Source organism: Euphorbia lathyris, chromosome 5 (assembly GCF_963576675.1).
Source record: "Euphorbia lathyris chromosome 5, ddEupLath1.1, whole genome shotgun sequence".
In the NCBI taxonomy this organism is placed as follows: domain Eukaryota; kingdom Viridiplantae; phylum Streptophyta; class Magnoliopsida; order Malpighiales; family Euphorbiaceae; genus Euphorbia; species Euphorbia lathyris.
The window spans coordinates 71,647,479-71,654,226 of record NC_088914.1 but is presented as its reverse complement, the minus strand read 5'-3'; the positions used below and the strand labels follow the sequence as shown (position 1 = coordinate 71,654,226).

General features: G+C 40.1%; 1 pseudogene; it reads right to left on the bottom strand.

Moving 5' to 3' along the window:
- Nucleotides 1-4,152: 4,152 nt before the first annotated feature.
- On the bottom strand, nucleotides 4,153-6,530 carry LOC136231022 (agamous-like MADS-box protein AGL104; annotated as a pseudogene).
- Nucleotides 6,531-6,748: the final 218 nt, after the last annotated feature.

Genomic DNA, 6,748 nt, shown 5'->3' with positions numbered 1-6,748 from the left:
GCTCCAAAGTTGTTTTTGACTTCCCAAGTACTTGAGAGCTTGGTGCTCGGTGTACAATATGAAATGAGATAGTGCTCCTACGTCTTGAGAGCCCGCACTACCGCATAAAACTCCTTGTCATAGGTGGCCCACTTTTGTCGTGACTCGCACAACTTCTCATTGAAGTATGCAATGATCCATCTCTCTTGCATCAATACCCTTCCAAGTCCTACTCCACTTGCATCACATTCAACCTCGAAGAGCTTGTCAAAATCTGGAATTGCTAATATTGGAACCGTACTTAGCTTCTCCTTAATCAATGCAAAACTGCTCTCTTGTTCATCTTCCCACTTGAAACCTCTTCCTTTCTTCAGGTTCAAGTTCTACTAATGATTGATGGTAACTGTCCTAATAAGAAAGACAAATGTGATCAAGATTCGTCTAACCTATTCACATGCATTCGGGTGACGGCTTGATTAGGCATATACCCTAGGTCATGCAAAGTTTTAGGTCTTTTGACAATTAAGACTAAAGTCGTAGCCTAGTCACAAAGCCACACTCCTAGTGGTCTCTAGCAAGGTCAGATTAACACAGGTTCAGTATAGACAATTCCGTGGTCGGGTTCTTATCTATCTATAATCCTATCTATGTCAGGTTTATAGGCATTAGGTGCAATTATATACATAACAGGCTAGTTGATCGTCATCGAGTCTCATTCTAGCATTAATCATATTCCTAACATTATCTAGGCATTAAGCATGCATAATCTGATCAATCAAGAGTGAATACAATAAACCCTTTAAGTCCTAATCATACACATTCAATTAACCAATTTCATCCCCATCCTAGATTGGATGGGGATTAGCTCATAGACAAACCAATCAAATCAATCATGCATTTAAGAATAGGTGAAGGCATTCTTGATTAAATGTAAATAAAGATAAAAGGGAAGGAGAAAGAAATTCTAAAACTCGTTTGTCTGATTACAATGTAAACAAGGTAGATCCTCCACCCTTTGAGCTTGTTCTTCAATGAATTAAAGCTAAGCTAAAACTGAATTAAAATATGAAAGCTGAAATATATTGAAACTAGCTAAGGAATTAATTAAAAATCTCTTCTCCCCGAAGAACTGAGAATAGCTCCCTATTTATAGACATAAGGAGAAACCCTAGGTCTCCGAGGGTACAACGGTCATTTCCTACACGTAAAAAGGGGTTTATAGGCTTTAGGATTCGAGATTCCAGCAGGGGAGAGGCGTTTTTGCGCCTCTCCCGACGAGATAGGCACCTAAATGGGGCAGAATGTCCGGTTTTCGTTTGTTTTGGTCCCTGGGCATCCGAAATGCGCTCTAATGGTCCCTGACGAATCCCAAAAGTGCTTCGACGGTCCCTGAATAGTCCGAAAATGCTCCAAAAGGCTCAGGTCTAGTTCGAAAATACTCGAATAGTCCTGAAAATACCAAAAATGCCATAAATAACGAAAATTGCTAAATTTAACTAAAAACTAACAAAACGATACTGAAATCGAATGGAAACAAAGAGAAAACGATCTAAAACAATCCTAAAAACACTATAAAATAGGGAGCTATCACTTATAGGGAAACTTGTCCACAAAGGCGGACCATCTAGCGTTAGAGCTTCGAAGTTGTTTTTGACTTCCCAAGTACTTGAGAGCTTGGTGGTCGGTGTACAACATGAAATAAGATAGTGCTCTTACATCTTGAGAGCCCGCACTACCGCATAAAACTCATTGTCATAGGTGGCCCACTTTTGTCGTGACTCGCACAACTTCTCATTGAAGTATGCAATGATCCATCTCTCTTGCATCAATACCCTTCCAAGTCCTACTCCAGTTGCATCACATCCAACCTCCAAGAGCTTGTCAAAATCTGGAATTGCTAATATTGGAACCGTACTTAGCTTTTCCTTAATCAATGCAAAGCTGCTCTCTTGTTCATCTTCCCACTTGAAACCTCTTCCTTTCTTCAAACACTCGGTCATGGGAGCAATAATGGCGCTGAAATTCCGGATGAATCGCCTACAGAAGGTAGCCAACCCATAGAAGCTCCTAATATCCCCAACGATCTTTGGAGTCGGCCGCTCCCGGATAGCTCCCACTTTTTCTGCATCAATTCGGATTCTATTTCCACTCACGACGTACCTGAGGAATACTAAACTCTCCATCACAAAATCACACTTTTTCGTGTTAGCGAATAGTTAGTTCTCCCGGAGTAATACAATACGGCTCTCAAATGCTCCACGTGTTCCTCCAACGTCTTACTATGGATGAGGATGTCATCAAAGTAGATCATCATGAACTTCCCAATCACCGGTCGAAGGACTTGGTTCATCAACCTTATAAAAGTGCTCGGCGTATTGGTCATCCCAAACGACATCACTAGCCACTCATACGACCTGTCACGCATCTTAAATGTCGTCTTCCACTCACCTCCCGCCTTAATCTGGATTTGGTGGTATCCACTCCTCAAATCAATCTTCGAAAAGACCTTGGACCCACTCAATTGGTCTAACATGTCGTCAAGTCGGGGAATCGAAAACTTATATCGTATAGTGTATCTTGTTGATGGCTCGGTTATCCACACACATCCTCCATGACCCCATCCTTCTTAGGAGTCAACAGTGCCAGAACTGCACACGGGATCATGCTTTCTCTCACATAACCCATCCTCACTAGCTCCTCTACATTTTCCTTTATAATCTCACTTTCTTTTGGGCTCATTCGGTAATGAGGAAGACTAGGCAAACTAGCTCCTGGCACAAGGTCAATATGGTGTTGAATGTCCCTTAGGGGTGGTAACCTATGTGGTAGCTCTTCCAGAAAGATATCTCGAAATTCATTAAGCAATCTCCCCACATCTTCCGGAACTTCTCCTTCTTCACTTCCTACCTCACCCAATGGCGTACTAGCTTTCACCATTGATGCCCGTAAAATATATGACAGTTAATAGGACAAGTGTATCCTATCGCAACAAGTAGTAATGTGCTAAGCACGAGATCGAACCACAAAGACTATTTGTCATAGTTAGTAAATCTACCTAGGCTGATCTAATTATTTAGAGGGTTGAATAAAGATTTGGGGTTTTGAATAGATAATAAATTAAATGAATTGAAATAACAAGATAAACAATAAAGTGAACAATCAACATGGTAGAAGGTGAATTAATGGAAGGTACAATCTAGGATGATGAATCTTTTGATTAAATCCTATGTATGGGTTTAGGGAGTTCAGATTTATGTTTTACCAGTGATTGACGGTAATTACCCTAATGATAAAGACAACTGTGATCAAGATTCATCTAACCTATTCACATGCATTCAGCTAACGGCTTGATTAGGCATATAACTTAGGGCGTGCAAAGTAGTAGGTTCCTTGGTAATTAAGACTAAAGTCGTAGCCCAGTCACAAAGCCACACTCCTAGTGGTCTCTAGCGAGGTCAGGTTTACACAGGTTCAGCATAGATAATTCCATGGTCAATATCTTATCTATCCATAATCCTATCTTTGTCAGGTTTATAGGCATTAGGCACAATCATATATACAAAGCAGGCTAGTTGATCGTCATCGAGTCTCATTCTAGCAATAATCCTATTCCTGACAATTTCAAGGCATTAAGCATGCATAAACTGATCAATCAAAGGTCTTAGGTCCCTAATCATACATATTCATACAATCAATTTCATCCCCATCCCAAATTGGATGGGGATCAGTTCATAGACAAACTAATCATAGCAATGGGACAATAGGAATAATGGAAAAACATCTTCAATTAAATATAAAGGTAAAAGATAAAAGGGAAAGAGGGAAATCTAGAACCCATTTGTCTGATCCAATTACAAAATAGAAGATCAAGCGCTTCTCCCATCAATTGTTCTTCAATAAAAAAAGCAGAAATAAATCTAATTTAGAAAACTGGAAAATAAAGCTAACCAAAAGCCAAAATTAATTGTCTACATTGTGACGGCTCTGAATAATGAATAATGATCATAAAAAGATGGAACTAGCTCCCTATTTATAGAGTTAGGGAGAACTAGCTCCGTGGATTTCTGCAAGGGGAAGGCGCTGGTGGGCCTTTCCCCGTCTCGTCTCGTCTCGTCGAGACAAGGAGTGTCTCGACGAGACAGGTCCCAGTTGGGGCGATTTTGCTCTGACTTTTATCTATTTAGGTCACTGGGCTTCCAAAAGATGCTCTAATGGTCCCTGATGAATCCTAAAAGTGCTCCAATGGTCCCTGAATAGTCCGGAAATGCTCCAATGGGCTTTGATCTGGTTCGGAAATGCTCGAATAGTCCCTGAAAGCACCGAAAATGCCATAAATAAAGGAAAATACTGAATTTAACTAAAAACTATCAAATTAACATCTAAATTAACTAAAGACTAAACTAAAACAATATAAATTACTCCTAAAAACTCTATAAATTAGGGAGTTATCAACCATCACTACATAAACTATTGACTTTCCTCACACTCATTGATAAACGACTTATAAGTAGGGCAAACAATCAAAGTAGATTTCCCCCTCGCCTTTGCTTCCCCCACAATAGGCGTAAGCACATACCGAACCCCATCATTCATAAACTGATAGGTGTTCCTCCGCCCGACATGAGTAGTATCTCTATCAAATTGCCAATGGCGTCCCAGTAGTAGGTGGCAAGCGTCCATCTCCATAATGTTGCAATAAACCTCATCCTGGTACTCCCTAATCTCGAGAGGTACCCTACATCTTTGGGTGAATTTCATCTCTCCCACATTCTTGATCCACCCCACACTATACGGACTAGGATGTGCCTCAATACTCAACCCGAACCTCTTGGCCGTGGTGTTACTAATGATGTTTTCTTGGCTACACTATCTATGATAACGTTGCACTTCATCCCTTGCACAAGGCATCGAGTCCGAAATAGTTGGTGCCTTTGGTCCGCTTCCACTTTGTTTGAGACCAAGAGTCTTTTCACTACATATATGGCTCGACCACCATCATAGTCTCCATCCTCCTCATCATCAATCGATTCACAACAAACATCTCCGTCTTCCTCATAGTCATCTTCATCGTCATACCGCTCTACCATGTTAGCACTCCTTCTCTTAGGGCATTTGTTGGAGCGATGACCCAGCCCGTTGCATCGAAAGCACTTAAATGGAGCCGGTCTTGCATAAGGGTTATTGCCCCTAGGAGGTTGTGCCGCCTAAAAAGGCCTTACATCCCCACTAGGTGCTTTACTCGCACTAGGAGCCTTGGGATCACTCGAACTAGCAACTCATTTGCCCTTGTCAACTCCCTTGGAAGCCCCTCTTCCCCCATACACATTCTCACTTCCGGTTCTCCTATATCCATCACATCCCCTCAAACTCAACTGAGACTCGGGCTTCAAAGCAAGGTTCCGAGCGTCTTGGACCCGAATCACCATTTGTGTTCCTATCCGATCTTGAATGTTGTATCTTAGCCTTTCAAGATACATTGAAGTCTTTTGGCTTTCGGTTTTCGATAAGTTAGCCCTTGCTGAAAGCCGCAAGAACTTCTAGGTGTACTCGTGTACACTCCTTGACCCTTATGAGCAATTCCGGTAGGAGCTGTAAATGTATTGCTCGCAGTCGGGTGGTAGAAACCGCTCCCTCAACATCAACTTCATTCTAAGCCAATATCTAATCAGCTCCCTTCCTCCTCCTCTTCTCCCTTCCTTCATATTATCCCACCAAACCGAGGCTCCGCCCTTCAACCAATAGGCCACTAACCGAACTTTCCGATCTTCCGGTATGCCCGCGTAATCGAAGAACCTCTCTACCTCAAGTAACCACTGTATTTCTTTCTATATTTTTTAATAATATTCGGGTAGGTTGAGGCTTTCTGGAGGTGCCAATCTAGTTGGGATGTCTGGATCCTCAATCGCGTCCCAACCTTTTATTAAAAAAAGGTAACTCTTTCTTTATTTACCAAATTTAATTCTAGATTTTACATATATCTTACTTCTCATGCACATTTCCATCTATGTTACTTTTCAGAAATTTTTTAATAATCTGGATTTATATACAGTATGTTACTTTTCAGATTTGTTGCTATATTTACACATTTCCATCTATCAAATAGATTACATTCATGAACTCAGGGGATATACATTGTATTCTCATATTTTTTTTTCTAATAATTTTTATTCAGATGGTATATGTTGTTTCAGAATTAGAATTTTCATACCTTCCACGTCTTGATTCTGGAAGATCAATGAAGTGTTTCAGTGTGTCTTCCACTCTGTAATCAACCAAACATGAAACAAGTTAATACCTTTTGCAAGAACAAAAACACAATTAAAGAAAATTTACAGACAACCATGAAATGAAATGGTTTTAGTACCTTTTACTTCCATCAAACAGGAAAAGCTTTCCGGCAAGAGAAAAAATTATCAATGCAATTTCAATATCACACAGAATTGAAATTTCATATGCTTTTTTTTTATAAGACCAAGTTTTCTTTTGGAGAAACTGATGTTTCTGGGTGTTCTATCCTCAATCCTCTTCAACTCAATCTTTGTTCTTCCCATTTTTTTAAATTTCAACTGATTCTGTTCTATTCTATTCTGTACCCTTCTTTATATGTATATCTTCTTCCTTCCTTAAACCAACCTTTTACTGACATGAAAGATTAAAGAAGGAGAATTGGATACGGACACTGATGAAGAAGAATCCAGAAAAAAGAAAGTAGGAAGAGAGAAAGGATATGACTGACTACTACTACAAAATTCTAATATATCCTTATTCT